Below are 10,751 nucleotides of genomic sequence, written 5' to 3'. Positions count from 1 at the left end.
GGCTTCGTGAGGGGAAAGCTGAAACTCTGTGAGATGATTTCACAGAACACAAAGAAGTTTCTCAGAAAGCTTCTTTCTCTTTGTTATCGGAGGATATTTCCTTTGGCCCTATAGTCTTCAAAGGGATCCGAAATATCTGTTCTCAGATTCCACAGAAATAAGGCTAGCAAAGAGATCCACGAAATACAGATGTAACTCTGTGAGATGAATTCACAGAACACTCAGCAGTTTCTCAGAAAGCTTCTTTACAGATTTCATCTGAGGATATTTCCTTTTTCACCATAGCCCTCTATGGGCTTCCAAATATCACTTTGCCAATTCCACAAGAACTGTCTTAGCGAATGTCTTCTTGAGGGGAAAGCTCTAACTCTGTGAGATGATTTTAAAGAATACAAAGAAGTTTCTCAGAAAACTTCTTTCTCTTTGCTATCGGAGGATATTTCCTTTGGCCCTATAGTCTTCAAAGGGATCCGAAATATCTGTTCACAGATTCCTCAGAAATAAGGCTAGCAAAGCGATCCACGAAATACAGATGTAACTCTGTGAGATGAATTAACAGAACACTCAGCAGTTTCTCAGAAAGCTTCTTTACAGATTTCATCTGAGGATATTTCCTTTTTCACCATAGCCCTCTATGGGTTTCCAAATATCACTTTGCCAATTCCACAAGAACTGTCTTAGCGAAAGGATTCTTGAGGGGAAAGCTGTAACACTGTGAGACGATTTCACAGAACACAAAGAAGTTTCTCAGAAAGCTTCTTTCTCTTTGTTATCGGAGGATATTTCCTTTGGCCCTATAGTCTTCAACGGGATCCGAAATATCTGTTCTCAGATTCCACAGAAATAAGGCTAGCAAAGAGATCAACGAAATACAGATGCAACTCTGTGAGATGAATTAACAGAACACTCAGCAGTTTCTCAGAAAGCTTCTTTCCAGATTTCATCTGAGGATATTTCCTTTTTCACCATAGCCCTCTATGGGCTTCCAAATATCACTTTGCCAATTCCACAAGAACTGTCTTAGCGAAAGGCTTCTTGAGGGGAAAGCTGTAACTCTGTGAGATGATTTTAAAGAATACAAAGAAGTTTCTCAGAAAACTTCTTTCTCTTTGCTATTGGAGGATATTTCCTTTGGCCCTGTAGTCTTCAAAGGGATCCGAAATATCTGTTCTCAGATTCCTCAGAAATAAGGCTAGCAAAGAGATCCACGAAATACAGATGCAACTCTGTGAGATGAATTATCAGAACACTCAGCAGTTTCTCAGAAATCTTCTTGGCAGATTTCATCTGAGGATATTTCCTTTTTCTCCATAGCCCTCTATGGGCTTCCAAATATCACTTTGCCAATTCCATAAGAACTGTCTTAGCGAAAGGCTTCCTGAGGGGAAAGCTGAAACTCTTTGAGATGATTTCACAGAACACAAAAAAGTTTCTCAGAAAGCTTCTTTCTCTTTGTTATCGGAGGATATTTCCTTTGGCCCTATAGTCTTCAAAGGGATCCGAAATATCTGTTCTCAGATTCCACAGAAATAAGGCTAGCAAAGAGATCCACGAAATACAGATGTAACTCTGTGAGATGAATTCACAGAACTCTCAGCAGTTTCTTAGAAAGCTTCTTTCCAGATTTCATCTGAGGATAATTCCTTTTATACCATAGCCCTCTATGGGCTTCCAAATATCACTTTGCCAATTCCACAAGAACTGTCCTAGCGAGAGGCTTCTTGAGGGGAAAGCTGTAACTCTGTGAGACGATTTCACGGAACACAAAGAAGTTTCTCAGAAAGCTTCTTTCTCTTTGTTATCGGAGGATATTTCCTTAGGCACTATAGTCTTCAAAGGGATCCGAAATATCTGTTCTCAGATTCCACAGAAATAAGGATAGCAAAGAGATCCACGAAATACAGATGTAACTCTGTGAGATGAATTAACAGAACACTCAGCAGTTTCTCAGAAAGCTTCTTTCCAGATTTCATCTGAGGATATTTCCTTTTTCACCATAGCCCTCTATGGGCTTCCAAATATCACTTTGCTAATTCCACAAGAACTGTCTTAGCGAGAGGCTTCTTGAGAGGAAAGCTGTAACTCTGTGAGACGATTTCACAGAACCCAAAGAAGTTTCTCAGAAAGCTTCTTTCTCTTTGTTATCGGAGGATATTTCCTTTGGCCCTATAGTCTTCAAAGTGATCCGAAATATCTGTTCTCAGATTCCACAGAAATAAGGCTAGCAAAGAGATCCACGAAATACAGATGTAACTCTGTGAGATGAATTAACAGAACACTAAGCAGTTTCTCAGAAAGCTTCTTTCCAGATTTCATCTGAGGATATTTCCTTTTTCACCATAGCCCTCTAGGGGCTTCCAAATATCACTTTGCCAATTCCACAAGAACTGTCTTAGCGAAGGCTTCTTGAGGGGAAAGCTGAAACTCTGTGAGATGATTTCACAGAATACAAAGAAGTTTCTCAGAAAGCTTCTTTCTCTTTCTTATCGGAGGATATTTCTTTTGGCCCTGTAGTCTTCAAAGGGATCCGAAATATCTGTTCTCAGATTCCATAGAAATAAGGCTAGAATGAGATCCACGAAATACACATGTAACTCTGTGAGATGAATTAACAGAACACTCAGCAATTTCTCAGAAAGCTTCTTTCCAGATTTCATCTGAGGATATTTCCTTTTTCACCATAGCCCTCTATGGGCTTCCAAATATCACTTTGCCAATTCCACAAGAACTGTCTTACCGAAAGGCTTCTTGAGGGGAAAGCTGTAACTCTGTGAGATGATTTCACAGAACACAAAGAAGTTTCTCAGAAAGCTTCTTTCTCTTTGTTATCGGAGGATATTTCCTTTGGCCCTATAGTCCTCAAATGGATCCGAAATATCTGTTCTCAGATTCCACAGAAATAAGGCTAGCAAATATATCCACGAAATACAGATGTAACTCTGTGAGATGAATTAACAGAACACTCAGCAGTTTCTCAGAAAGCGTCTTTCCAGATTTCATCTTAGGATACTTCCTTTTTCACCATAGCCCTCTAAGGGCTTCCAGATATCACCTTGACAATTCCACAAGAACTGTCTTAGCGAAAGGCTACTTGAGGGGAAAGCTGTAACTGTTTGAGATGATTTCACAGAACACAAAGAAGTTTCTCAGAAAGCTTCTTTCTCTTTGTTATCGGAGGATATTTCCTTTGGCCCTATCGTCTTCAAAGGGATCCGAAATATCTGTTCTCAGATTCCACAGAAATAAGGCTAGCAAAGAGATCCACGAAATACAGATGTAACTCTGTGAGATGAATTAACCGAACACTCAGCAGTGTCTCAGAAATCTTCTTTCCAGATTTCATCTGAGGATATTTCCTTTTTCACCATAGCCCTCTATGGGTTTCCAAATATCACTTTGCCAATTCCACAAGAACTGTCTTAGCGAAAGGATTCTTGAGGGGAAAGCTGTAACTCTGTGAGATGATTTCACAGAACACAAAGAAGTTTCTCAAAAAGCTTCTTTCTCTTTGTTATCGGAGGATATTTCTTTTGGCCTTAGAGTCTTCAAAGGGATCCGAAATATCTGTTCTCAGATTCCACAGAAATAAGGCTAGAAAAGAGATCCACGAAATACAGATGCAACTCTGTGAGATGAATTAGCAGAACACTCAGCAGTTTCTCAGAAAGCTTCTTTCCAGATTTCATCTGAGGATATTTCCTTTTTCACCATAGCCCTCTACGGGCTTCCAAATATCACTTTGCCAATTCCACAAGAACTGTCCTAACGAGAGGCTTCTTGAGGGGAAAGCTGTAACTCTGTGAGACGATTTCACGGAACACAAGGAAGTTTCTCAGAAAGCTTCTATCTCTTTGTTATCGGAGGATATTTCCTTAGGCACTATAGTCTTCACAGGCATCCGAAATATCTGTTCTCAGATTCCACAGAAATAAGGCGAGCAAAGAGATCCACGAAATACAGATGTAACTCTGTGAGATGAATTCACAGAACACTCAGCAGTTTCTCTGAAAGCTTCTTTACAGATTTCATCTGAGGATATTTCCTTTTTCACCATAGCCCTCTATGGGCTTCCAAATATCACTTTGCCAATTCCACAAGAACTGTCTTAGCGAATGTCTTCTTGAGGGGAAAGCTCTAACTCTGTGAGATGATTTTAAAGAATACAAAGAAGTTTCTCAGAAAACTTCTTTCTCTTTGCTATCGGAGGATATTTCCTTTGGCCCTATAGTCTTCAAAGGGATCCGAAATATCTGTTCTCAGATTCCTCAGAAATAAGGCTAGCAAAGCGATCCACGAAATACAGATGTAACTCTGTGAGATGAATTAACAGAACACTCAGCAGTTTCTCAGAAAGCATCTTTCCAGATTTCATCTGAGGACATTTCCTTTTTCACCATAGCCCTCTAAGGGCTTCCAAATATCACCTTGCGAATTCCACAAGAACTGTCTTAGCGAAAGGCTACTTGAGGGGAAAGCTGTAACTCTGTGAGATGATTTCACAGAACACAAAGAAGTTTCTCCGAAAGCTTCTTTCTCTTTGTTATCGGAGGATATTTCCTTTGGCCCTATAGTCTTCAAAGGGATACGAAATATCTGTTCTCAGATTCCACAGAAATAAGGCTAGCAAAGAGATCCACGAAATACATATGTAACTCTGTGAGATGAATTAACAGAACACTAAGCAGTTTCTCAGAAAGCTTCTTTCCAGATTTCATCTGAGGATATTTCCTTTTTCACCATAGCCCTCTATGGGCTTCCAAATATCACTTTGCCAATTCCACAAGAACTGTCTTAGCGAAAGGCTTCTTGAGGGGAAAGCTGTAACTCAGTGAGATGATTTCACAGAACACAAAGAAGTTTCTCATAAAGTTTCTTTATCTTTGTTATCGGTGGATATTTCTTTTTTCCTTAGAGTCTTCAAAGTGATCCGAAATATCTGTTCTCAGATTTCACAGAAATAAGGCTAGCAACGAGATCCACGAAATACAGATGTAACTCTGTGAGATGAATTAACAGAACACTAAGCAGTTTCTCAGAAAACTTCTTTCCAGATTTCATCTGAGGATATTTCCTTTTTCACCATAGCCCTCTATGGGCTTCCAAATATCACTTTGCCAATTCCACAAGAACTGTCCTAGCGAGAGGCTTCTTGAGGGGAAAGCTGTAACTCTGTGTGACGATTTCACGGAACACAAAGAAGTTTCTCAGAAAGCTTCTTTCTCTTTGTTATCGGAGGATATTTCCTTAGGCACTATAGTCTTCAAAGGGATCCGAAATATCTGTTCTCAGATTCCACAGAAATAAGGCAAGCAAAGAGATCCACGAAATACAGATGTAACTCTGTGAGATGAATTAACAGAACACTAAGCAGTTTCTCAGAAAGCTTCTTTCCAGATTTCATCTCAGGATATTTCCTTTTTCATCATAGCCCTCTATGGGCTTCCAAATATCACTTTGCCAATTCCACAAGAACTGTCTTAGCGAAAGGCTTCGTGAGGGGAAAGCTGAAACTCTGTGAGATGATTTCACAGAACACAAAGAAGTTTCTCAGAAAGCTTCTTTCTCTTTGTTATCGGAGGATATTTCCTTTGGCCCTATAGTCTTCAAAGGGATCCGAAATATCTGTTCTCAGATTCCACAGAAATAAGGCTAGCAAAGAGATCCACGAAATACAGATGTAACTCTGTGAGATGAATTCACAGAACACTCAGCAGTTTCTCTGAAAGCTTCTTTACAGATTTCATCTGAGGATATTTCCTTTTTCACCATAGCCCTCTATGGGCTTCCAAATATCACTTTGCCAATTCCACAAGAACTGTCTTAGCGAATGTCTTCTTGAGGGGAAAGCTCAAACTCTGTGAGATGATTTTAAAGAATACAAAGAAGTTTCTCAGAAAACTTCTTTCTCTTTGCTATCGGAGGATATTTCCTTTGGCCCTATAGTCTTCAAAGGGATCCGAAATATCTGTTCACAGATTCCTCAGAAATAAGGCTAGCAAAGCGATCCACGAAATACAGATGTAACTCTGTGAGATGAATTAACAGAACACTCAGCAGTTTCTCAGAAAGCATCTTTCCAGATTTCATCTGAGGACATTTCCTTTGTCACCATAGCCCTCTAAGGGCTTCCAAATATCACCTTGCGAATTCCACAAGAACTGTCTTAGCGAAAGGCTACTTGAGGGGAAAGCTGTAACTCTGTGAGATGATTTCACAGAACACAAAGAAGTTTCTCGTAAAGCTTCTTTCTCTTTGTTATCGGAGGATATTTCCTTTGGCCCTATAGTCTTCAAAGGGATCCGAAATATCTGTTCTCAGATTCCACAGAAATAAGGCTAGCAAAGAGATCCACGAAATACATATGTAACTCTGTGAGATGAATTAACAGAACACTAAGCAGTTTCTCAGAAAGCTTCTTTCCAGATTTCATCTGAGGATATTTCCTTTTTCACCATAGCCCACTATGGGCTTCCAAATATCACTTTGCCAATTCCACAAGAACTGTCTTAGCGAAAGGCTTCTTGAGGGGAAAGCTGTAACTCAGTGAGATGATTTCACAGAACACAAAGAGGTTTGTCATAAAGTTTCTTTATCTTTGTTATCGGTGGATATTTCTTTTTTCCTTAGAGTCTTCAAAGTGATCCGAAATATCTGTTCTCAGATTCCACAGAAATAAGGCTAGCAACGAGATCCACGAAATACAGATGTAACTCTGTGAGATGAATTAACAGAACACTAAGCAGTTTCTCAGAAAACTTCTTTCCAGATTTCATCTGAGGATATTTCCTTTTTCACCATAGCCGTCTATGGGCTTCCAAATATCACTTTGCCAATTCCACAAGAACTGTCCTAGCGAGAGGCTTCTTGAGGGGAAAGCTGTAACTCTGTGAGACGATTTCACGGAACACAAAGAAGTTTCTCAGAAAGCTTCTTTCTCTTTGTTATCGGAGGATATTTCCTTAGGCACTATAGTCTTCAAAGGGATCCGAAATATCTGTTCTCAGATTCCACAGAAATAAGGCAAGCAAAGAGATCCACGAAATACAGATGTAACTCTGTGAGATGAATTAACAGAACACTAAGCAGTTTCTCAGAAAGCTTCTTTCCAGATTTCATCTGAGGATATTTCCTTTTTCACCATAGCCCTCTATGGGCTTCGAAATATCACTTTGCCAATTCCACAAGAACTGTCTTAGCGAAAGGCTTCTTGAGGGGAAAGCTGAAACTCTGTGAGATGATTTCACAGAACACAAAGAAGTTTCTCAGAAAGCTTCTTTCTCTTTGTTATCGGAGGATATTTCTTTTGGCCCTATAGTCTTCAAAGGGATCCGAAATATCTGTTCTCAGATTCCACAGAAATAAGGCAAGCAAAGAGATCCACGAAATACAGATGTAACTCTGTGAGATGAATTAACAGAACACTCAGCAGTTTCTCAGAAAGCTTCTTTCCAGATTTCATCTGAGGATATTTCCTTTTTCCCCATAGCTCTCTACGGGCTTCCAAATATCACTTTGCCAATTCCACAAGAACCGTCTTAGCGAGAGGCTTCTTGAGGGGCAAGCTGTAACACTGTGAGACGATTTCACAGAACACAAAGAAGTTTCTCAGAAAGCTTCTTTCTCTTTGTTATCGGAGGATATTTCCTTTGGCCCTATAGTCTTCAACGGGATCCGAAATATCTGTTCTCAGATTCCACAGAAATAAGGCAAGCAAAGAGATCAACGAAATACACATGCAACTCTGTGAGATGAATTAACAGAACACTCAGCAGTTTCTCAGAAAGCTTCTTTCCAGATTTCATCTGAGGATATTTCCTTTTTCACCATAGCCCTCTATGGGCTTCCAAATATCACTTTGCCAATTCCACAAGAACTGTCGTAGCGAAAGGCTTCTTGAGGGGAAAGCTGTAACTCAGTGAGATGATTTCACAGAACACAAAGAAGTTTCTCATAAAGTTTCTTTATCTTTGTTATCGGTGGATATTTCTTTTTTCCTTAGAGTCTTCAAAGTGATCCGAAATATCTGTTCTCAGATTCCACAGAAATAAGGCTAGCAACGAGATCCACGAAATACAGATGCAACTCTGTGAGATGAATTAACAGAACACTAAGCAGTTTCTCAGAAAACTTCTTTCCAGATTTCATCTGAGGATATTTCCTTTTTCACCATAGCCCTCTATGGGCTTCCAAATATCACTTTGCCAATTCCACAAGAACTGTCCTAGCGAGAGGCTTCTTGAGGGGAAAGCTGTAACTCTGTGTGACGATTTCACGGAACACAAAGAAGTTTCTCAGAAAGCTTCTTTCTCTTTGTTATCGGAGGATATTTCCTTAGGCACTATAGTCTTCAAAGGGATCCGAAATATCTGTTCTCAGATTCCACAGAAATAAGGCAAGCAAAGAGATCCACGAAATACAGATGTAACTCTGTGAGATGAATTAACAGAACACTAAGCAGTTTCTCAGAAAGCTTCTTTCCAGATTTCATCTGAGGATATTTCCTTTTTCATCATAGCCCTCTATGGGCTTCCAAATATCACTTTGCCAATTCCACAAGAACTGTCTTAGCGAAAGGCTTCGTGAGGGGAAAGCTGAAACTCTGTGAGATGATTTCACAGAACACAAAGAAGTTTCTCAGAAAGCTTCTTTCTCTTTGTTATCGGAGGATATTTCCTTTGGCCCTATAGTCTTCAAAGGGATCCGAAATATCTGTTCTCAGATTCCACAGAAATAAGGCTAGCAAAGAGATCCACGAAATACAGATGTAACTCTGTGAGATGAATTCACAGAACACTCAGCAGTTTCTCTGAAAGCTTCTTTACAGATTTCATCTGAGGATATTTCCTTTTTCACCATAGCCCTCTATGGGCTTCCAAATATCACTTTGCCAATTCCACAGGAACTGTCTTAGCGAATGTCTTCTTGAGGGGAAAGCTCAAACTCTGTGAGATGATTTTAAAGAATACAAAGAAGTTTCTCAGAAAACTTCTTTCTCTTTGCTATCGGAGGATATTTCCTTTGGCCCTATAGTCTTCAAAGGGATCCGAAATATCTGTTCACAGATTCCTCAGAAATAAGGCTAGCAAAGCGATCCACGAAATACAGATGTAACTCTGTGAGATGAATTAACAGAACACTCAGCAGTTTCTCAGAAAGCATCTTTCCAGATTTCATCTGAGGACATTTCCTTTGTCACCATAGCCCTCTAAGGGCTTCCAAATATCACCTTGCGAATTCCACAAGAACTGTCTTAGCGAAAGGCTACTTGAGGGGAAAGCTGTAACTCTGTGAGATGATTTCACAGAACACAAAGAAGTTTCTCGTAAAGCTTCTTTCTCTTTGTTATCGGAGGATATTTCCTTTGGCCCTATAGTCTTCAAAGGGATCCGAAATATCTGTTCTCAGATTCCACAGAAATAAGGCTAGCAAAGAGATCCACGAAATACATATGTAACTCTGTGAGATGAATTAACAGAACACTAAGCAGTTTCTCAGAAAGCTTCTTTCCAGATTTCATCTGAGGATATTTCCTTTTTCACCATAGCCCACTATGGGCTTCCAAATATCACTTTGCCAATTCCACAAGAACTGTCTTAGCGAAAGGCTTCTTGAGGGGAAAGCTGTAACTCAGTGAGATGATTTCACAGAACACAAAGAGGTTTGTCATAAAGTTTCTTTATCTTTGTTATCGGTGGATATTTCTTTTTTCCTTAGAGTCTTCAAAGTGATCCGAAATATCTGTTCTCAGATTCCACAGAAATAAGGCTAGCAACGAGATCCACGAAATACAGATGTAACTCTGTGAGATGAATTAACAGAACACTAAGCAGTTTCTCAGAAAACTTCTTTCCAGATTTCATCTGAGGATATTTCCTTTTTCACCATAGCCCTCTATGGGCTTCCAAATATCACTTTGCCAATTCCACAAGAACTGTCCTAGCGAGAGGCTTCTTGAGGGGAAAGCTGTAACTCTGTGAGACGATTTCACGGAACACAAAGAAGTTTCTCAGAAAGCTTCTTTCTCTTTGTTATCGGAGGATATTTCCTTAGGCACTATAGTCTTCAAAGGGATCCGAAATATCTGTTCTCAGATTCCACAGAAATAAGGCAAGCAAAGAGATCCACGAAATACAGATGTAACTCTGTGAGATGAATTAACAGAACACTAAGCAGTTTCTCAGAAAGCTTCTTTCCAGATTTCATCTGAGGATATTTCCTTTTTCACCATAGCCCTCTATGGGCTTCGAAATATCACTTTGCCAATTCCACAAGAACTGTCTTAGCGAAAGGTTTCTTGAGGGGAAAGCTGAAACTCTGTGAGATGATTTCACAGAACACAAAGAAGTTTCTCAGAAAGCTTCTTTCTCTTTGTTATCGGAGGATATTTCTTTTGGCCCTATAGTCTTCAAAGGGATCCGAAATATCTGTTCTCAGATTCCACAGAAATAAGGCTAGCAAAGAGATCCACGAAATACAGATGTAACTCTGTGAGATGAATTAACAGAACACTCAGCAGTTTCTCAGAAAGCTTCTTTCCAGATTTCATCTGAGGATATTTCCTTTTTCCCCATAGCTCTCTACGGGCTTCCAAATATCACTTTGCCAATTCCACAAGAACCGTCTTAGCGAGAGGCTTCTTGAGGGGCAAGCTGTAACACTGTGAGACGATTTCACAGAACACAAAGAAGTTTCTCAGAAAGCTTCTTTCTCTTTGTTATCGGAGGATATTTCCTTTGGCCCTATAGTCTTCA

This window comes from Macaca nemestrina, chromosome 7 (assembly GCF_043159975.1).
Source record: "Macaca nemestrina isolate mMacNem1 chromosome 7, mMacNem.hap1, whole genome shotgun sequence".
Lineage (NCBI taxonomy): Eukaryota > Metazoa > Chordata > Mammalia > Primates > Cercopithecidae > Macaca > Macaca nemestrina.
Note: the sequence above shows the minus strand (reverse complement) of the source record.